Raw genomic sequence first — 23,126 nt, 5'->3', positions numbered from 1 at the left:
ATGCTTTCTTAAGCATTTATGAAAAGTAATATCACATTTCAAGAGTGTATATGTAAAGTGGATAGCATTTACATGTGAAAGGAAATACAGAGATTACATCAATAATTCTGATGTTTTTAAAGACACAAAGCTAATCTTGCTTTCTTTTGGTCTGTTCGTTGTGTTTCAATGAGTCTTTCCTGTTTGATATATGTTAAATGAACACATTTTGTATGTAACATTGCACTTTTAACTATTGATCAATGGGTGATTTGTATAAAAATCTAATGTTCATTCAAGTCACCCATTTTAACTAAAGAGAAAGTAAATGCAGTCAGCTTTGCCACATTATTACAAAATAAACACAATTCATGAATGAATACAGACAATTTAATTACAAACATATCATTTTACACTTAACAAGCAGAAACAGAGATTCGCTTCAGAGAAATGCAGGTGACGGTGGAAAAGACGAAACGAATGACAAGATTTTAAATAAACAGGGATTTCTGTGTGTCCTGAGGAAGATACAGTTGCAGTATTTTCATTTGGCGACATGTTGAAATTCACACATGGTGACTTGTACTCAGCGACTTGCCAGGGCTTTTCCATGGTTAGGAAAGAGACGGCAAACATTCATGTGAGGAGACATCTGTGGGTGGTAAGGCTTTTTTACTGGTAATTTCTGATGAATTCTAATTTTTTGCATTAAATGCGGCTAACGTTGGGACAGTGCAAGCCAACATAACCGCGCGTACCAGCTGCAATGAATTGCGAAACTGGTACATGTTCCAAAAATTAGTTTAACATCAATAGGCACCCGATGGGGGCCCTATCAGATATTAAGCTGATAAGAACAGATACTACACTTTGATCTTAGCCAAAAGGCCGAGAAGCGATAAAGAATTTAAAAATTTAAAAAAATTTGAGGGGGGGCCAATGCTTTCTTCCACATAATTCGGCCCTCCTCTCCCCCACAGAAGGCTTCTGGACCCATCTCGCAGAGACACAACCTCCTCCGTGGGTGACACGCACTGCATCTGGCCTAACTGCTCACTTGGAGAAGCAGCACGTGGTATGACAACTCGTTGCCAACATTTAAACAAATGTCACTGAGAAACAGGCAACGGCACAGTGAAGGAAATGATCTCATCTGATATGTCACATTAAAATTTCTTTGAAATCTACACAAAAGAGAGCTTCTGTATCACAAATACAATTGCAAAAGTTATTTATTTCTATCTCAGTTTCTAAAAGATGTTTCATGTGTTCTGAGAAGAGGGTTCAAATGGAGCTATAGAATACCTTGTAAATATTGCCATTTGGACAGAAGTGCATTAAAATGGCAATTTGATTTCGTTAAGTACATAAAGCAAACATGCATGTCATGTAGATGAATTATCGGGAATTCATTGCAGACAGAAAAAACACTCATCTCAAATTCAGATAATTATAACAATTAACAAAACACCTGGAACTTCCCATGTTTAGAAAGATGCAATTACATTTCATGATAACAATAATAATAACTGGAACAACTAATTTGTAAGAAAACAGAGACAACACAAAAGAAATCATCATGGAACAAATGTTTGGACAATTCGCTGACAACAAGATTCGAACTGACAACCTGTCTGGTTACGAGTGTAGCAAAGAAGCTGATCAAGCCACATTTTCACAGGCAAGGATAACAAATTTGCTACAGCACTTATACATTTAGAATAACTGAATTCACTAAAGCCATTTGTACAGTCAGGAAAAGAAAAACAACTAAAATAAAATTAGGAAAACAATCATACCAAGATAATCCAAAAATGCCCTTTGAAATTCACAGTGAATCAGTCAATCAAATCTCTATCTCACCATTCAGCATTAAATAGCATGATTGCATTGTCCAAGAAATTAGGAAAGCTACAAAGAAACAAACAAAAATTTGATTAAACTTTCTTTGAACTGAAATAAATACACTTAGAAATGAGCTCACATGAGATTATTCTACTCTAACATAAAACTAATTAAAGTGTCAACAACGGAAAACTACTTATCAACTGACTTCAATTCAACTTATGAACCATATTTGCTTGAAAATTACTTAAGAAGCACATCAAAGAATTTAGGAAAGTGGGAGAATAAATAAATAAATAAAAAAGAAGGAGGCATATAAATAACAATAAAAATTCTATGAAATCACAGGCCAAAATAATTTATGCAGCAATACTGAATACAGAAAAAATAACTCAGTTATTGAGGATCTTCAAGATGAGCAACATTACCAGCCATGAAAAATTAGCCTTACTATTTGTAAAAGTAATACTATTGTGGAATGAATATGCATTTGTAAGAAAAGACGACAAAGTAAGCTACAGAAAATAATATACGTGCACATAAATAACATTTCTAATTCCTAAAAAATACAGAACAGTATATATACGCAAGTTCAAATCAAAAATGTTTATATTACCATCACAGTCCAGTTTCAAGCCTGCTCAAAACAGGCTCAGAAAAATGCTGAACACAGATGCTGAATTTCAAGATGAACACAGGGCATTGCAGAGCATAGATAATAATAGTAAGAATTGACATATTAAAAAGTATTAAAAATAAAGTAACAGTTCAAATGAAACATGAAAACACACACACACACACAAAATAATGTACAGGACACATATGTAAGCTAATTAAAAATAAAAGTGAAATTAAAATGAAAGTCACAGAAAGCATACTCACAAGGAGATACATATAAAAAAGGTTTCTCTAAAGAAAAAAAAAAAAAAAAAAAAAATCAAAGGAATTTAGTGATAGCACTGGCAATCAGTTTTTCCACAAGATTTGAGTAATAAACAATGTGGCAAATATTATGCATGAAATAAGAAAGTAATTATGTCGCAAATAAATGAGAGGTAGGAAAATAATAATAATACAAAAAGAAGTGACATTTAGAAATGAAAATTTTTCAAGTATTATGATAATGATTAAAAACTTAAAACAAACAACAAAATACTCACCCTCTGCCATTTTTAACCCTCTCTGAAGCGCAAAACTTCTTATTCAAGTGGGGAATATCCGACACTAGAAAACCAAAATCTGACACGCAATTTCATTTCAAAACATGCCAGCAGCAAGGTTTTCGTGTTGGACTGTGAGGCACCAGTAGCTTGTTACATTGCCTGGAAATCTTTCGAGCAGGAAACTGTTGAAATTGTGGCGGATTGCGATGAGCTAGGATAGAACCCAGGACCTTGTGGTTCGCAGCCCAGTGACATGACCACAGTGCAAACAGTGTTTTCAATGCAAAGGTCAGTTGTGTGCACATATATGGAAGATACAATAAATAGTGTATATGATCAAAAGTATGTAGAAATGATCTCATTGGTAATCATGATAAAATCACAATAAACCCTGAGATATAAAAATATTCAATAAAAAGAATCGCAAAATAAAATGGTCATGAAAGGGGGAAAAATGCATAAACGGAAATATCAAATATATATAAATCGAAATTAATTTAAAGATAGATAAAAAGCATGAAAAAGGAAATCAGTATTAAAAGAATGAAAAAATAAATAAAAACACACAAACAAACAGAGGGGGAAAAAAAATGAAAGTCAGAAATCATTATTACTAAAACAGGATCAGTTTCGGAGAAAAATAAACCGAATACGTGAAATCAACAAGATTAAATAATAAGAAAGAATCATTAAACACATATATTCAGTAAGGTAACGGAAGAAATAAATTATATGTAAAGTGGTTATTAGTAATCAGATTTAGAAATCTGACAGCTCGGGGGATCACGTGACAGTATCATAACAAGTCGATGGGGGGGGGGGGGAGCAAAATCGCTTTGAAACGAAACGCCTTTCTTATCAGTACCCACTGCCACACACAATTTTAGTAAATAGTATGAAATGGAAGTAAAATTTAAATGATTGGGACAGGGGCAAATGAACCAAAATTCAAGAGAGAGAAAGAAAATAAATGAAAGAATGAAAAACACCAAATAAATTGGGGGGGGGGGAGAGAATTCACTGCTTTGTGTGCAGATTGATGAGACAAAACATGACCAAAAAAGAATAATAATAATAATAATAAAAAGACAAAATAGAATTATGACTTGAAAAAGTTAATTCACAACTGGTGATAAGTGGGGAATAGGTTAAAACAAGGCTTCAGTTAGAAATACATTTTTGGGAAAAGCAAGAAAACAAGAGATTTTAAAATTAACAAGGACACTTAAGAAACTTGAGAAGAAACAAGGAAATCAATAAGTAAGAATTTTCATATTGTGAAAACAGATTAATAAACAAAACATTAAAGTAAGGGATCAAAGGCAAAATGAAGAAAAATATAATAAATAAAAATAACAATGACAGGGAAATAGTACATTCAATGCAGAGATCAGTTGTGATGACATGCATGGTATATACAGTAATATATATGTTCAAAAAATATTTAAAAATGTTAATATTGGTAATCGTAATAAAATTGAGATATAAGATCAGACAATATACAGATCCAAAAAACAAATAGGCATAAGAGAAAAATAAATGCATAAATCAAGGTACCAAATGCATAATGAAATAAAATAAAATAAATAAATGGGTAAATAAACGCCTGAAAAGGGATATCAACATTAAAAGAATAAAAGCACATAAAATCCCTTAATGGTAAGAATCAAAAAATCATAATGATCAAAACAAAATTAGTTCAGTGGAAAAAATAATCTGAATATGTCACAAATAAAAGAAATATTTATTAATAAAAACACATAAATAAAAACATACATTCAGCAAGGAACGGAATAACAATATTGAATGTGAAGTGGGAATAATGTTAGATTTCAAGAGCAAATGGAATCGAAACTAGTCAGATTCAGAGACCATGCGACAAAACGACAAGCGGAGGGGGGGGGGGGGCACACGAAGCCCCAAAGAGAATCGTTTTTCTAATCAGTAATCACTGCCCCAAACTGCGCCTTGTTTGGTCAGCAGACGGTGAAAACGAAATTCAAACTAAATTAATTACATAGCATTTACAGTACACTAAAACCACTCCATATCCATTAAAAAAACTCCCTCGCAATAATTTACAGGTATAAATTTCTCCCAATTAATTGAAATAAGAGAGAAATCAAAGCGTTTAATTTCCGAACAGGACGCCACCACCATTATTGTTCATAAGTCAACACGGAGAGAATTAAATATCAATCTTAATCAATTAATCTTAGAGAATCCATCTCCAATGAACTTAAAACATACTTTAAATGTTCAAGATTAATATTAGAGTACTTTTAAAATTATTAGGGAAGAGGAAAACAGAATAATAATCAATTTTAATTCTCCCGCCAGGGCCGGCATTTATGATCAAAGTGTCATCCGAAAGGGAATGACTAATCTTAATCCGACTCCATCCATATCAATCCACAAAATAACCATTAAAAATATCCACACTATATTAAATAATAGACTTATGTGAATGATATTCACATAAGAATAATCAATTTTAGCGATAATAACAATACGATTTTACCGCGATACTCGGAGCATCGGCGAGACCACGTGCTAAAATTAACACATAAAAACTACTGAAATAACACATTAAATCGATTCAAAAACAAAAATGAATACTACAGATCGATTCCCCGATTCAATATGCATACTGTATATATCACATATAAATTTTAAACATTAAATTAAAGCATAAATAAATTAAAAATAGGTAGAATTGTACAGTTAACACAGTATCGTTTCCAAACGGACAATACGAAAACACAAAAATTAACATAACTTCTTATCTACCGCATCGAATCACACAAAATTAGTACCAAAATGATCGGAATTACAAGATCTCTGTGAAAATAAAACCAATGTGTACTCACCCGGAGCGGATCCCGGTTTAAATTAATCCAATTTCATCCCAATGGTAGCACAACATAGGGGGAGAAGAAGAAGAACACATTTAATAAATCACACAGTTTTTGCACAAAACTTGCTTGTAACACACCAATCGATGCAGAAATCACTCCGGAGTATATATTTCACCAGAAAACCGCTCTTTCCTTCGAAGAACAAGCAGATAACAACTTTTTTCCACTCCGGGGGCTTCACTTTTGGCGCGAAAATGGCAAAGTTCACTCATTTTTCGCAAAAAACATGGAAACTAATTGACGAAACAAGACAAAAATAATATGAAGCAGTAGATCTCACTTAGCTGCACACACACATATAAAAATTACGATGCTGGTACCATTATTTCCGCACTTCTGGACCAAAATGCAGGAGCGACGAAAAACACGACTTCAATCCAATGACGCGACCAAGCCAAGTGCATCGCTAGAGGTAAAACTGAACCGGATCTCCACGGGAAAGCTCGCCTGCAGGCAGACTGATTACTCTCGATTCGTGTGCGACGGACACGGAGCCATCTAGCCAGACGGGGGGAGGATGCCATGAAAAAGCAGAAATATATATAACGAAGAATAAAGTCGATGCTTAGCACAGCGCCCTACGTTTCCCTCTTCCTTCTAGGGTGCGTATCGCGCGTCCTGCGTTTGGGCGGCCCCCTTTTCGCCTTTTTTGGGCCCGCGGCTTTAGCCGCGGGCCCAAAAAAGTGGGGGCCCCCCCGCATGGCCGCACAAACGCAGGACGCGCGATACGCACCCTAGAAGGAAGAGGGAAACGTAGGGTAGAGTGGGGCTACATCACAGTAGGAATAATTACTACAAAGACTGGTGAAGTTAAGTTAATGCTTTCTTAAGCATTTATGAAAAGTAATATCACATTTCAAGAGTGTATATGTAAAGTGGATAGCATTTACATGTGAAAGGAAATACAGAGATTACATCAATAATTCTGATGTTTTTAAAGACACAAAGCTAATCTTGCTTTCTTTTGGTCTGTTCGTTGTGTTTCAATGAGTCTTTCCTGTTTGATATATGTTAAATGAACACATTTTGTATGTAACATTGCACTTTTAACTATTGATCAATGGGTGATTTGTATAAAAATCTAATGTTCATTCAAGTCACCCATTTTAACTAAAGAGAAAGTAAATGCAGTCAGCTTTGCCACATTATTACAAAATAAACACAATTCATGAATGAATACAGACAATTTAATTACAAACATATCATTTTACACTTAACAAGCAGAAACAGAGATTCGCTTCAGAGAAATGCAGGTGACGGTGGAAAAGACGAAACGAATGACAAGATTTTAAATAAACAGGGATTTCTGTGTGTCCTGAGGAAGATACAGTTGCAGTATTTTCATTTGGCGACATGTTGAAATTCACACATGGTGACTTGTACTCAGCGACTTGCCAGGGCTTTTCCATGGTTAGGAAAGAGACGGCAAACATTCATGTGAGGAGACATCTGTGGGTGGTAAGGCTTTTTTACTGGTAATTTCTGATGAATTCTAATTTTTTGCATTAAATGCGGCTAACGTTGGGACAGTGCAAGCCAACATAACCGCGCGTACCAGCTGCAATGAATTGCGAAACTGGTACATGTTCCAAAAATTAGTTTAACATCAATAGGCACCCGATGGGGGCCCTATCAGATATTAAGCTGATAAGAACAGATGTCTCGCACTAATGTTTGCAAACACTAAAGCATGGGCTCATAGCGTGCGTTAACATAGACAGTAAGGTACCACTCGGGTCCGACAAGCGGAGGCCTGCTTCGCTTACGTCTTTAGTGCGAGTCTTTCGATTACTCTATGAGACTTCGTCACGTGTAAGACAGCAAGAGGCTGCTTACGACGTTGACTAACGCCTCGTGAAAGCTGAAAGATAAACTATAAAAAGGTTAAACAAACATAAACTATACATGGAATAACAATAATAAACTATACACTGACAACAAATATAAACTCTAAACAATTAACAATCATAAACTAATAAAGATTTCAACAATACGTAAACTCTAAAGACACAACAGCTGAGGAGGCGTGGATGTTATCAGGAGCAGCGACGACATGGACATAACTTGTCCGTAGTTGTGAAGCACACATTAGAGTTAGAACTGACCCCAGACGTCTAAGTCCGACGGAAAGTCCTGGAGTCAGCCCAAACGCACACATCACAAATACACAAAACAGCAGGCAATAACGATTTACACATCACTTGGTGGCTCCGGAGGGGTCAGATGTTCGGCGAGGTCAACCCCATCGGTGAATTGCCGATGCCCAGTAATGTGCTCGACGTATATGTCACGAGACCACCTGATACAGTCGCTAACACACAACTTTCGAAACTTGTTGAGGTAGCCCCGCGACATAAACTTCGACAAAAACCTGTCGTTTTCGGGATCCCAAGCTCCCAGTGCTCCAACAACAATAGGAACGATTGTCGCCTGCACTCCATTTGAGGAATAGAGGGGGAGAAGACTCGCATATTTGTCATGCTTCAAGCGTTTAGCCTTCTCGAAGCCCTCCATTCTGTTTTCAAATGGGATGGTTACATCCACGACGAAGATCTTGTTCCCCGACTGCACCACTAAGTCGGGACGAAGATTGTCGGGGCCCACTCGTTGGTTCTCTGAAATAATCGTGCACCTGGTAGCAAGCGCCTTTTTCACCCGTGCTACGATGGTGTCGTGCCGGAGTTGCCAGCCACGAGACCTGCCCTTACAATGGTTGAGGACGTGGGGCAGAGTCTCAAGGTCGGCCTCGTTACATCTCCGACACCTCTTGTTATCTTTCCATGGTTGGCTTCCATTAAGGGGGAGGAGGTTCAATCTCGCCCTGTGGACAAAGCGCCAGTCAGCAAAGCGGGTGTACGTGCCATCAGCAATGAAGTGTGAGCTCGCAGGTGACTGGGCCACACACTCCATTGCCTTACCCTGACTGGGTTTGTTGATTAGGGCGGTCGATCGATTGTTCCTCAACCGGTCCCTAATGGAGAAGATGACCTTTCTTCTACCAGATGCACGAACGACAATTTCGTTATACTTCACCCTTGGCACTCCGTCGTCAAATTCCCACACTACTCCGAGACGTCTGGAGGCGAGTCTGGCACAAGTCCAGACGTTGGAGTAGGCGTTGTCGGAGGTGGAGAACGGGCCCTCCGTCACCCCAGACAGGAACTCCTCCAGGTGTGCATCAGTGGGGGACGGGATCTTCAGCCTGTGGGCGATGGTTTGCCTGAGGTCTTCAGTGGCCAGAAGAACTATCTCTTCGTCTGAGGAAGTCAGAAGCTTAAATGCAGTGTCGATCCTATTAAGATCTGACTCCTCAGCGGCAATTGGTATAGAGCAAGAGCCCTTGCTCTTGTGGCCATACAGGTATTCATTGGCCGCGTTCTCCGGGAGGCCAAGGGTGTTCTTAATTTCGCCTCTAATTGTGGCGTCCAACGCCTGCCATGCAGTTTTCTGGAACTGCGCTGTCCGCATGGGGAACTGGAGAGCCGGGAAGAAAAATGACTTGAGTGCATCCAGTCTCTGCCATGGAGCAAGGGCAGAGGAAAGGATCTTGGCCCCAATGCCGGACAGGTCATTCAAGCTGTTATAGTCGGGCCAGGCGTTGAACCCCACAGGTCTGCCTAGGAATTTGGTGAATTCACCCTCCTTTAGCGGAGAGATGTTTTCACCACCAATTCGAAAACTTGTGTTTTTTACACCGACCGGGGTGCAGCCAGAGAAGTGCAGGGACACCGATTTTCTTGGATTCAATGCCATGCCGAGTGCAGCAAGTTGAGCCTGTACAGAGTCAAGGTTGTTTTGAAGCTCAACTGGACTGGCGGCTAGGAGGCACAGGTCATCCGCAAAGGCCAGCACTTTGTGCTCTACGTGGTCTCCTTGTATGCTCCTGATGACAGGATCTATACAGATGTTAAAAAGGAGACCACTAATAGGGCACCCCTGCTTGACCCCGCTAAGGATTGGAATTTCGGACGTCACGCCGCCGTCCGAAAGGATCTTAGTCCTCGAACCTCTGTACAGGTCTCTAATGATGTCTACAAAAAGAGGACCAGTCCCCACGGCTTCTAGGGCCTCAAAGATGGCTTCATGAGGAAGTGAGCCAAAGGCGTTCGAGACATCGAGCCACCCGATACAAAGGTCTTTCTTGTGTAATCTTGCCGCGTCGAGTCTCCTCTGGAGGGAATAATTGTGTTCTATCACGCCGTCATGAGGAGTGAACCCCTTCTGGCAGCGCGATAGAACCGAGTATTTCTCGCACCAAGTGCTCAGCCTAGCCGTGAGGCACTTGGTGAAGATCTTGTAGATTGTGGAGGAGAGGGCAATAGGCCTCCAATTAACGGGCAGAGTTGGGTCTCCAGATTTGGGCAGGAGGATGGTGGTGGAGGTTTTCCAACTCTCGGGTATTTTCCGCAGGTGCAGGACCACGTTGAAGACTCTTGCCAAAAATTTCGGGGCACCTGGAACCGACCTCCAATGATGGTAAGTAAGGCGGTCCGGTCCAGGTGCAGTGTTTTCGGCCTTCTTAATCTTTTTTTCGATCTCTGCCGGAGTAAACAGAGAAGCAAGAAGGGGCTCCCGTTGGTCGGAGCAGGCGGTGAAGAAGCCAGAGGCGAAGTCAGCTTGACCCCAAGCGTCTCTGAAGTAGGCATCCAGGGTGGAGGTGGGAATGCTACACCTATCCCCAGAGACACCAGTGATCTCCCTGATCGCCCTTCGCCTGTTCCTTCTGTATAACTTTTGGCAGACCTCTGCGTTTTCGATGTCAATCATTGAATCCCCTACTTTAGATGTTCCTCGCCGGCCAGGGTCTCCAGGGACAACAGACGAGTAAATCTCCGCAAGGGCCTGGTCCAGGGTGGCCTGGAAATAGTTGATGCTATTGTCATCGGGGTCCACCGCTAACATTTCGTCAAACATGGCAATGTAGGGAGCAAGAAGACTGGAGTCATCCCCACTTGCGTTGTTGGAGGGAGGAGGAGTGGGCAGGATGGAATTTGTGGGCAAGAGCACAGCCGAGGGATGAGATATGCTCTCGTCCACATTGCTCGCAGCGTTAGGATTGACACCCAAGCGACGTCTCCGTCTCCTCTTAGGCACCGCGAGTTGGAGTTGGGGGCCAGAGCTAGCGATGGCATCCTTAGCGTGACTGGCAGAGTGATTCTTCAGCCCATTCTCAGAAGGGAATGAGGCCGGACAGGAGTTGCACCTCCAATTGAAAGGCATAAGCGGGGGAAGAATAGGCCCAGAACTCTGCAGGCACGGGTGGCTCGATGGCGCCTTAGAAATGCGGCCCTTGCACAGGGCGCACCAAAAGTATGAGGCCTCGATCAGGATAGAGTGTTCTCTCTTGAAATGGCGCAGCAAGTTCCCCTTCATTGAGTTCCATGACTTGGACACAAACGAAGAGGAACAGTCCGGCTCAGGACAAGAGAGGCATCCTTCAATGGGAAACAGGATGTTTACAGAATTTCCATTCCTGCACAACTCCGCTGGGATGTTGGCAGGCGCAGGAGTGTGCCGCGTGCTCTGTCTAGAAGAAGGGCTGGAATTCGGGAGATCCGGGGACTGGACCACTGACTGAGTGTTGCTGGGCAAACTTGAAGTAATCTGAGCAGCGCTACAGCCGGCTCGGTCTGGGTGGATCTTGTGAACTACTCCCAAGGGAGGCGGAGATGTTAAATTGGCATCCAGAGTGGTGGGAGGCGGAACATGCTCCTGCGAACGAGTGGTCGACCTCTTTGCAATAGGAACAGAATGCTGACGATACCTGTGGAACCGCAACCCCTTCCTAGTTTTGGCCAGGAAGTTGCAGTCCACACAGGGCAACATAGGCCTTGGCTCCGGTGGAGTAGAAGAAGAAGACACTCCGAGAGCACCTCCCAAGTTTCTGACACATGAAGAGGAGTTGCTTGCGTCGGTGGACTTCGGCTTCTGCGTTGGAGGAGCAGCTTTCGAACTAGTGGCACTGGGCTGGGTGGGCCTCAAGGGATTATGGGAGTTATAGTTATGCTCCCGGAGCGCTTTCTTGTTGTCGAAGAGGATACTACATTGGCAACAAAAGCGTGAAGAGGTATCACCCGGAGCCGAGGGAGCAACCGGTGACATAGGGCACTTGTGCAAAACGTAGGCAGACCGCATGCTAAAAAATGCCAGGCAGCGCGGACACTGGAATGCTGGCCTTGGAGGAGGGTTGGCCGGAAGTTTCCTCGAAGTCGCAGCTGCGTACGAGAGAGACCCTTTATTGGAGACCACCTGTTTGGAGTTGGAAGTTGCAGGGCGTGTCCGCTTTGTAGAAGAAGAGGCCAGTTCAGGGGGATCTGAACCCAGGGGACTCTTGGAGGAAGCGTCAGCCGTTTCTAGGCAGCGATGGGCAAGGAGCGAAGGCTTGAAATGAAATGCTGCCTTGCACTTGTCGCAAACAAATTGAGGCAACAACCTCAGAGCAGGATTTGATCTTGAGGGCGCTACAGGAGCAGCAGATTTTGAAGGGCTGCGGATAAGATGTACCTCTTCGAGATGTAACTTGAGAGATACAGGAGAGGAGAGTACTAGCTCGCAGTATTTGCAGATGGATTTGGTCACAGGAGGCAGAGATGCAAACGCCTTGGCAGGAGGGGGCCCACTTAACAAGCCCAGGAACATCTTTGTCCACTCAGATGGATCGTCAGGAAAATTGGCCAGCGGACTATCATTTAGGGTGACCACCTCCTGAACATCTGGTTTTTCAGGGGAGGGGGACAGATACAGCTGGTCTTCCAGAGAGGAGGGAGGAGATTTGGCCAAGACTGGAGAACTCTGAGATGGGAGAGTATTCAGTCCAAGAGAACCCAGAGAAAAGTTAGGCATCACATTCTGGCACTGTGGATCGGAAGGGTGACCTTTGGGGCAGGCATCCTTGTCCGGCTTCTTCTCTGGAGATGTTACAACGTGGGGGAGGTTCCCAGCTGTAGAATGTGTTCCAAGAGGAAGAGGTTCAGACGTAGAAGCTGCGACCAAGTCAGTGCACTCCTCTGTGGCAAGAAGGGGTCCCAACGGCATTTTCAAGGGATCGCAAGACAATTTCTCTTGAGAGTTAGGAGGCACAGCTTGTGACTTCAACTGAGGCGAAGCGCTGGCTTCAACCTGCTTCTTAGCAGCAAGTTTGGAGCGGGTCCTCTCGCACACAGCAGATCCAGGTTTTGTAGCGACTGTACCCAGACCAGAGCACGACGTAGAACTATCGTTGACAGCAAATTTGTCGCACTGGGAGGGATCCGGGCAATTCAGAGCATTACTGGGATCGGAGTTACGAGAAGGCCGCACAGGATCGTGAGAAGAAGGACTATTGCCCAAGCACGTTTTGTCCGGCGAAGGGGGCAGTGGCGGACCCACATTAGCACAATTGGGAGACCGCGGGGAAAGCACAACACTCGGCAGCGCAAAAGTTTTTGGCGGACTTACTAGCGAGGCAGTCTTAGGGAAAGACAAATTTTCCGAGACCTTAGTCGGGGAAGACATTTTTGGCTATAAACTGAACTAAACTTCAGAAGATCAGACAGGAGTGCCGGGTGAGACATAAGAGCAACATACATAAACCGATCACTTGTTTACTAGAATCCGGAGATGGTGGGGCGTGCAAGGGGGTAGAACTTAATACTGAAAGAACGGAAAGCTAACAGAAATTACATGGGGCCAGTTAAACATAAAAAAAAAAAAAAAAAAAAAAAAAAAAAAAAAATAATTATAAAGCAACTAAAAGTCAAGAGAATGGTGTACACAAAAACCAAAATATTAAAACACGGAAAGCGGAAGCAAACAAAACAGATTAAACTAAAAAACAAGAGGGCCGGGGGGAGGACATTACAAAAAAAAAAAAAAAAAAAAAAAAAAAAAAAAAAAGACACTATTGAGGAGATTATTTAGAACAGGTTAGACAAGTTTGGGGGCCGCCTCAGACACCCCACAATCACCAGATCCAGCACAGAGACCCCCCAAGACCGATCATCATGGTACATAGAAGACAATCTTAAACAAATAAAAATTAACATTAGAGGGGAAAAACATTAATGAAAAGGTAACAACTTAGAACTAGAAACAAAAAAAAAAAAAAAAAAAAAAAAAAAAAACGATTAACTATTGCAACACAAACTTAAGCCGGGGGGGAAGCATTAACAATTTAAAACCAGGTACAGAAAAATAAAAACACACGATTAACTATTAAAACACATTCTCCGAAGAGACCAAAAAATATTTAAACAAGGAGTAACTATACACGATGCAGAGATCGGGATCGCATGTATGAATAGCTAGTCAAAAGATCAATACTCAAAATCAAATACAATGACCGAGAAAACCACATAAGTAAGAATTTACCCAGTGGGAGAAAAAACCCTTTAACACTGAGCTCAAATGCATGCAACACAATAAAATAGACCCCACTGAAACAATAAGTATACACAAGCAAAAATCACTTAAACTAAAAAAAAGATAAAAATACCCGACTAAATAAGGTCAAAAATAATATAAAAAAAGAGCAATTTGTTATCTGAAAAAGAAACACAAAAAAGGGCACAGTATACTCCAGAACCAACTCGGTTCGAGAGGACAGAACTCAAGACAACAAAATAGTGACAATCAAACAAAAATAAAAAGATAAATAAATAAAATAAAGACAATTAAGAAATAAAATAAAAAAGCTACGTATAAAGCTATCGCATCAATCGGGCACACACAACTAATACAAAACAAATCTAGAAAAGAAGGCGTGAGTGATAAACAAGGTACTAGCCCCAACGCAAACCCATCAAATCAACACGATGACAACATTGACAGTTGACACAAACACGCGGGCAGAAGTAAACAAACCTAGAGGGAGGGAGGGGGGGGGAACACGAATCGTTAAAACGTATCGTTTCTCCGCGCGCGCTATCACCTGCACCTACTAGGATGTCATACTGCGCTGTGATTGGTCAACGGCCAGGAAAGGAGAAAAATTACGATTTTAGGAAAATTAGGCAAAAGTACTCATTGAAACCACTCCCTATCTATTAAGATTATTCCCCGCGATCAAATAATGCAAAAAGTTCTACAAAAATAATAAGGATAGGAGAGAAATCAGAGCGTTTAATCTCAGATCCGCACTCCGCCGCTAATGTTTACATTAAGAGACGCGAGGAGAAGCACTAGCCGTATGCACCAAATTAACTCAACAGACATAGAAATTAAAAGAAAACATGTTTAAAATGATCTAGAATATACAATACAGGTTTTGGAATTATTGGGGGGAAGGAAACGGAGAAAGAAACAAATTCAACTGCATCCTGCCAATTCCGCAGCGGATCGCTAAAATTAGCTCTCCCGTTAACGGAAGGGGATGGCAGTCGAATTTGATCTAATTCCATCGGCCCTAATCCGCGCAATAACACAAAAATAACTAATCTAGGTTACGTAAGAAGGCTATGAGAAGGCTTAAGACACAAAAATAAATGAATACCAATAAAATAAACAAAATTTCCGCGAGGACACGTGGGTTGGATCGGGGCTCTAGCGCGACGGTAATCCAACTCGATCCATACCAATCCGCCAGAAATAGCGCAAAATACACAAAATAAATATACTAAAATGCATAAAAACACATTTAAAAAAAGAAATACACAGAAATAACATTCAATATCAAAAATAAGCCACCACTTTTAAACGCGACCACGTGGGCTGGATCGGGGCTCACGAGCGACGGAAATCCAACTCGATCCATCCCAAACCGCCAGAAATAGCATAAAATACACAAAATAAACAAAATAAATACACTAAAATGCATAGAATCATATTTAAAAAAGAAATACACAGAAATAACAATTAATAGTAAAAAATAAGCCGCAACTTGGAAACGCGACCACGTGTTCCCGCGAGACCACGTGTTGCGTTTTTCGCACAAATTGCAAAATAAAACATACTAAATGCACTCAAATGTAAAAAATAAAAATACCCTCTCATAGCCCGTAAAAAGTTACACAATATACAAATAATAAATCATGGTTAAACATAGATTAAATATGCAAAATAAATTAAAAACTGGGTCAATTCCTGATAACGATAGCGCACGTTGCACGATGTCAACATGGCATCGTTACCAGGCGGATGGCACATAAACACAAAAATAATCATAACTCCCGATCTACTGCACCGAAATTCATGAAATTTGTACCAAAATGATCGGAATTAAAAGATCTCTATGAAAATAAAATCATTATGAACTCACCCGGCACGGCTCCCGAATTAGTTTAATCCAAATTCATCCCCGTGGGTAGCCAACACGGAGGGAGAAGAAAAACACATTTTCTATCACAAAAAACACAAAAATTAACCAAAAGTGGTTATTGACACACCAATCGATGAAGAATTCACTCTAGAATAGTATTCCAGCAGAAAAACCGCACTTTTCTGAGGAAAACCGGTAGAAAACAACTTTTTTCTGTCGGCGGGGCTTCACTAGACACTCGAAAATGGCAAATTTCGCGCTAATTTTCTAATTAGCGCGAAAACTAATTAACGCAGAAACACACTAATTAGATCATCTTGTAGCACTAGTCGAGCTGCACACGCACATACAAAAAAATCTCAGCTAACATCAAAATTTCCGCATTTTTTCGACTTCGAAACGGGAGCTCAAAAAACACGACTACACTTTGATCTTAGCCAAAAGGCCGAGAAGCGATAAAGAATTTAAAAATTTAAAAAAATTTGAGGGGGGGCCAATGCTTTCTTCCACATAATTCGGCCCTCCTCTCCCCCACAGAAGGCTTCTGGACCCATCTCGCAGAGACACAACCTCCTCCGTGGGTGACACGCACTGCATCTGGCCTAACTGCTCACTTGGAGAAGCAGCACGTGGTATGACAACTCGTTGCCAACATTTAAACAAATGTCACTGAGAAACAGGCAACGGCACAGTGAAGGAAATGATCTCATCTGATATGTCACATTAAAATTTCTTTGAAATCTACACAAAAGAGAGCTTCTGTATCACAAATACAATTGCAAAAGTTATTTATTTCTATCTCAGTTTCTAAAAGATGTTTCATGTGTTCTGAGAAGAGGGTTCAAATGGAGCTATAGAATACCTTGTAAATATTGCCATTTGGACAGAAGTGCATTAAAATGGCAATTTGATTTCGTTAAGTACATAAAGCAAACATGCATGTCATGTAGATGAATTATCGGGAATTCATTGCAGACAGAAAAAACACTCATCTCAAATTCAGATAATTATAACAATTAACAAAACACCTGGAACTTCCCATGTTTAGAAAGATGCAATTACATTTCATGATAACAATAATAATAACTGGAACAACTAATTTGTAAGAAAACAGAGACAACACAAAAGAAATCATCATGGAACAAATGTTTGGACAATTCGCTGACAACAAGATTCGAACTGACAACCTGTCTGGTTACGAGTGTAGCAAAGAAGCTGATCAAGCCACATTTTCACAGGCAAGGATAACAAATTTGCTACAGCACTTATACATTTAGAATAACTGAATTCACTAAAGCCATTTGTACAGTCAGGAAAAGAAAAACAACTAAAATAAAATTAGGAAAACAATCATACCAAGATAATCCAAAAATGCCCTTTGAAATTCACAGTGAATCAGTCAATCAAATCTCTATCTCACCATTCAGCATTAAATAGCATGATTGCATTGTCCAAGAAATTAGGAAAGCTACAAAGAAACAAACAAAAATTTGATTAAACTTTCTTTGAACTGAAATAAATACACTTAGAAATGAGCTCACATGAGATTATTCTACTCTAACATAAAACTAATTAAAGTGTCAACAACGGAAAACTACTTATCAACTGACTTCAATTCAACTTATGAACCATATTTGCTTGAAAATTACTTAAGAAGCACATCAAAGAATTTAGGAAAGTGGGAGAATAAATAAATAAATAAAAAAGAAGGAGGCATATAAATAACAATAAAAATTCTATGAAATCACAGGCCAAAATAATTTATGCAGCAATACTGAATACAGAAAAAATAACTCAGTTATTGAGGATCTTCAAGATGAGCAACATTACCAGCCATGAAAAATTAGCCTTACTATTTGTAAAAGTAATACTATTGTGGAATGAATATGCATTTGTAAGAAAAGACGACAAAGTAAGCTACAGAAAATAATATACGTGCACATAAATAACATTTCTAATTCCTAAAAAATACAGAACAGTATATATACGCAAGTTCAAATCAAAAATGTTTATATTACCATCACAGTCCAGTTTCAAGCCTGCTCAAAACAGGCTCAGAAAAATGCTGAACACAGATGCTGAATTTCAAGATGAACACAGGGCATTGCAGAGCATAGATAATAATAGTAAGAATTGACATATTAAAAAGTATTAAAAATAAAGTAACAGTTCAAATGAAACATGAAAACACACACACACACACAAAATAATGTACAGGACACATATGTAAGCTAATTAAAAATAAAAGTGAAATTAAAATGAAAGTCACAGAAAGCATACTCACAAGGAGATACATATAAAAAAGGTTTCTCTAAAGAAAAAAAAAAAAAAAAAAAAAATCAAAGGAATTTAGTGATAGCACTGGCAATCAGTTTTTCCACAAGATTTGAGTAATAAACAATGTGGCAAATATTATGCATGAAATAAGAAAGTAATTATGTCGCAAATAAATGAGAGGTAGGAAAATAATAATAATACAAAAAGAAGTGACATTTAGAAATGAAAATTTTTCAAGTATTATGATAATGATTAAAAACTTAAAACAAACAACAAAATACTCACCCTCTGCCATTTTTAACCCTCTCTGAAGCGCAAAACTTCTTATTCAAGTGGGGAATATCCGACACTAGAAAACCAAAATCTGACACGCAATTTCATTTCAAAACATGCCAGCAGCAAGGTTTTCGTGTTGGACTGTGAGGCACCAGTAGCTTGTTACATTGCCTGGAAATCTTTCGAGCAGGAAACTGTTGAAATTGTGGCGGATTGCGATGAGCTAGGATAGAACCCAGGACCTTGTGGTTCGCAGCCCAGTGACATGACCACAGTGCAAACAGTGTTTTCAATGCAAAGGTCAGTTGTGTGCACATATATGGAAGATACAATAAATAGTGTATATGATCAAAAGTATGTAGAAATGATCTCATTGGTAATCATGATAAAATCACAATAAACCCTGAGATATAAAAATATTCAATAAAAAGAATCGCAAAATAAAATGGTCATGAAAGGGGGAAAAATGCATAAACGGAAATATCAAATATATATAAATCGAAATTAATTTAAAGATAGATAAAAAGCATGAAAAAGGAAATCAGTATTAAAAGAATGAAAAAATAAATAAAAACACACAAACAAACAGAGGGGGAAAAAAAATGAAAGTCAGAAATCATTATTACTAAAACAGGATCAGTTTCGGAGAAAAATAAACCGAATACGTGAAATCAACAAGATTAAATAATAAGAAAGAATCATTAAACACATATATTCAGTAAGGTAACGGAAGAAATAAATTATATGTAAAGTGGTTATTAGTAATCAGATTTAGAAATCTGACAGCTCGGGGGATCACGTGACAGTATCATAACAAGTCGATGGGGGGGGGGGGGAGCAAAATCGCTTTGAAACGAAACGCCTTTCTTATCAGTACCCACTGCCACACACAATTTTAGTAAATAGTATGAAATGGAAGTAAAATTTAAATGATTGGGACAGGGGCAAATGAACCAAAATTCAAGAGAGAGAAAGAAAATAAATGAAAGAATGAAAAACACCAAATAAATTGGGGGGGGGGGAGAGAATTCACTGCTTTGTGTGCAGATTGATGAGACAAAACATGACCAAAAAAGAATAATAATAATAATAATAAAAAGACAAAATAGAATTATGACTTGAAAAAGTTAATTCACAACTGGTGATAAGTGGGGAATAGGTTAAAACAAGGCTTCAGTTAGAAATACATTTTTGGGAAAAGCAAGAAAACAAGAGATTTTAAAATTAACAAGGACACTTAAGAAACTTGAGAAGAAACAAGGAAATCAATAAGTAAGAATTTTCATATTGTGAAAACAGATTAATAAACAAAACATTAAAGTAAGGGATCAAAGGCAAAATGAAGAAAAATATAATAAATAAAAATAACAATGACAGGGAAATAGTACATTCAATGCAGAGATCAGTTGTGATGACATGCATGGTATATACAGTAATATATATGTTCAAAAAATATTTAAAAATGTTAATATTGGTAATCGTAATAAAATTGAGATATAAGATCAGACAATATACAGATCCAAAAAACAAATAGGCATAAGAGAAAAATAAATGCATAAATCAAGGTACCAAATGCATAATGAAATAAAATAAAATAAATAAATGGGTAAATAAACGCCTGAAAAGGGATATCAACATTAAAAGAATAAAAGCACATAAAATCCCTTAATGGTAAGAATCAAAAAATCATAATGATCAAAACAAAATTAGTTCAGTGGAAAAAATAATCTGAATATGTCACAAATAAAAGAAATATTTATTAATAAAAACACATAAATAAAAACATACATTCAGCAAGGAACGGAATAACAATATTGAATGTGAAGTGGGAATAATGTTAGATTTCAAGAGCAAATGGAATCGAAACTAGTCAGATTCAGAGACCATGCGACAAAACGACAAGCGGAGGGGGGGGGGGGGCACACGAAGCCCCAAAGAGAATCGTTTTTCTAATCAGTAATCACTGCCCCAAACTGCGCCTTGTTTGGTCAGCAGACGGTGAAAACGAAATTCAAACTAAATTAATTACATAGCATTTACAGTACACTAAAACCACTCCATATCCATTAAAAAAACTCCCTCGCAATAATTTACAGGTATAAATTTCTCCCAATTAATTGAAATAAGAGAGAAATCAAAGCGTTTAATTTCCGAACAGGACGCCACCACCATTATTGTTCATAAGTCAACACGGAGAGAATTAAATATCAATCTTAATCAATTAATCTTAGAGAATCCATCTCCAATGAACTTAAAACATACTTTAAATGTTCAAGATTAATATTAGAGTACTTTTAAAATTATTAGGGAAGAGGAAAACAGAATAATAATCAATTTTAATTCTCCCGCCAGGGCCGGCATTTATGATCAAAGTGTCATCCGAAAGGGAATGACTAATCTTAATCCGACTCCATCCATATCAATCCACAAAATAACCATTAAAAATATCCACACTATATTAAATAATAGACTTATGTGAATGATATTCACATAAGAATAATCAATTTTAGCGATAATAACAATACGATTTTACCGCGATACTCGGAGCATCGGCGAGACCACGTGCTAAAATTAACACATAAAAACTACTGAAATAACACATTAAATCGATTCAAAAACAAAAATGAATACTACAGATCGATTCCCCGATTCAATATGCATACTGTATATATCACATATAAATTTTAAACATTAAATTAAAGCATAAATAAATTAAAAATAGGTAGAATTGTACAGTTAACACAGTATCGTTTCCAAACGGACAATACGAAAACACAAAAATTAACATAACTTCTTATCTACCGCATCGAATCACACAAAATTAGTACCAAAATGATCGGAATTACAAGATCTCTGTGAAAATAAAACCAATGTGTACTCACCCGGAGCGGATCCCGGTTTAAATTAATCCAATTTCATCCCAATGGTAGCACAACATAGGGGGAGAAGAAGAAGAACACATTTAATAAATCACACAGTTTTTGCACAAAACTTGCTTGTAACACACCAATCGATGCAGAAATCACTCCGGAGTATATATTTCACCAGAAAACCGCTCTTTCCTTCGAAGAACAAGCAGATAACAACTTTTTTCCACTCCGGGGGCTTCACTTTTGGCGCGAAAATGGCAAAGTTCACTCATTTTTCGCAAAAAACATGGAAACTAATTGACGAAACAAGACAAAAATAATATGAAGCAGTAGATCTCACTTAGCTGCACACACACATATAAAAATTACGATGCTGGTACCATTATTTCCGCACTTCTGGACCAAAATGCAGGAGCGACGAAAAACACGACTTCAATCCAATGACGCGACCAAGCCAAGTGCATCGCTAGAGGTAAAACTGAACCGGATCTCCACGGGAAAGCTCGCCTGCAGGCAGACTGATTACTCTCGATTCGTGTGCGACGGACACGGAGCCATCTAGCCAGACGGGGGGAGGATGCCATGAAAAAGCAGAAATATATATAACGAAGAATAAAGTCGATGCTTAGCACAGCGCCCTACGTTTCCCTCTTCCTTCTAGGGTGCGTATCGCGCGTCCTGCGTTTGGGCGGCCCCCTTTTCGCCTTTTTTGGGCCCGCGGCTTTAGCCGCGGGCCCAAAAAAGTGGGGGCCCCCCCGCATGGCCGCACAAACGCAGGACGCGCGATACGCACCCTAGAAGGAAGAGGGAAACGTAGGGTAGAGTGGGGCTACATCACAGTAGGAATAATTACTACAAAGACTGGTGAAGTTAAGTTAATGCTTTCTTAAGCATTTATGAAAAGTAATATCACATTTCAAGAGTGTATATGTAAAGTGGATAGCATTTACATGTGAAAGGAAATACAGAGATTACATCAATAATTCTGATGTTTTTAAAGACACAAAGCTAATCTTGCTTTCTTTTGGTCTGTTCGTTGTGTTTCAATGAGTCTTTCCTGTTTGATATATGTTAAATGAACACATTTTGTATGTAACATTGCACTTTTAACTATTGATCAATGGGTGATTTGTATAAAAATCTAATGTTCATTCAAGTCACCCATTTTAACTAAAGAGAAAGTAAATGCAGTCAGCTTTGCCACATTATTACAAAATAAACACAATTCATGAATGAATACAGACAATTTAATTACAAACATATCATTTTACACTTAACAAGCAGAAACAGAGATTCGCTTCAGAGAAATGCAGGTGACGGTGGAAAAGACGAAACGAATGACAAGATTTTAAATAAACAGGGATTTCTGTGTGTCCTGAGGAAGATACAGTTGCAGTATTTTCATTTGGCGACATGTTGAAATTCACACATGGTGACTTGTACTCAGCGACTTGCCAGGGCTTTTCCATGGTTAGGAAAGAGACGGCAAACATTCATGTGAGGAGACATCTGTGGGTGGTAAGGCTTTTTTACTGGTAATTTCTGATGAATTCTAATTTTTTGC

At 39.1% G+C, this 23,126-nt stretch overlaps 2 non-coding genes across 2 annotated transcripts; both read right to left on the bottom strand.

Annotated features, from left to right (window-relative positions):
* Positions 1 to 686: 686 nt before the first annotated feature.
* LOC129981990 (U2 spliceosomal RNA) lies at positions 687 to 879 on the bottom strand. Its single transcript, XR_008785398.1, has one exon. It is a non-coding gene; the product is annotated as a U2 spliceosomal RNA (small nuclear RNA).
* Positions 880 to 7,409: 6,530 nt separating this feature from the next.
* LOC129981995 (U2 spliceosomal RNA) lies at positions 7,410 to 7,594 on the bottom strand. Its single transcript, XR_008785403.1, has one exon. It is a non-coding gene; the product is annotated as a U2 spliceosomal RNA (small nuclear RNA).
* Between the last annotated feature and the right edge of the window lie 15,532 nt (positions 7,595 to 23,126).

The sequence above is a fragment of the Argiope bruennichi genome, chromosome 8, assembly GCF_947563725.1.
Source record: "Argiope bruennichi chromosome 8, qqArgBrue1.1, whole genome shotgun sequence".
In the NCBI taxonomy this organism is placed as follows: domain Eukaryota; kingdom Metazoa; phylum Arthropoda; class Arachnida; order Araneae; family Araneidae; genus Argiope; species Argiope bruennichi.
The sequence above is the reverse complement of the archived record's forward strand: the minus strand, read 5'-3'. Positions and strand labels throughout refer to the sequence as shown.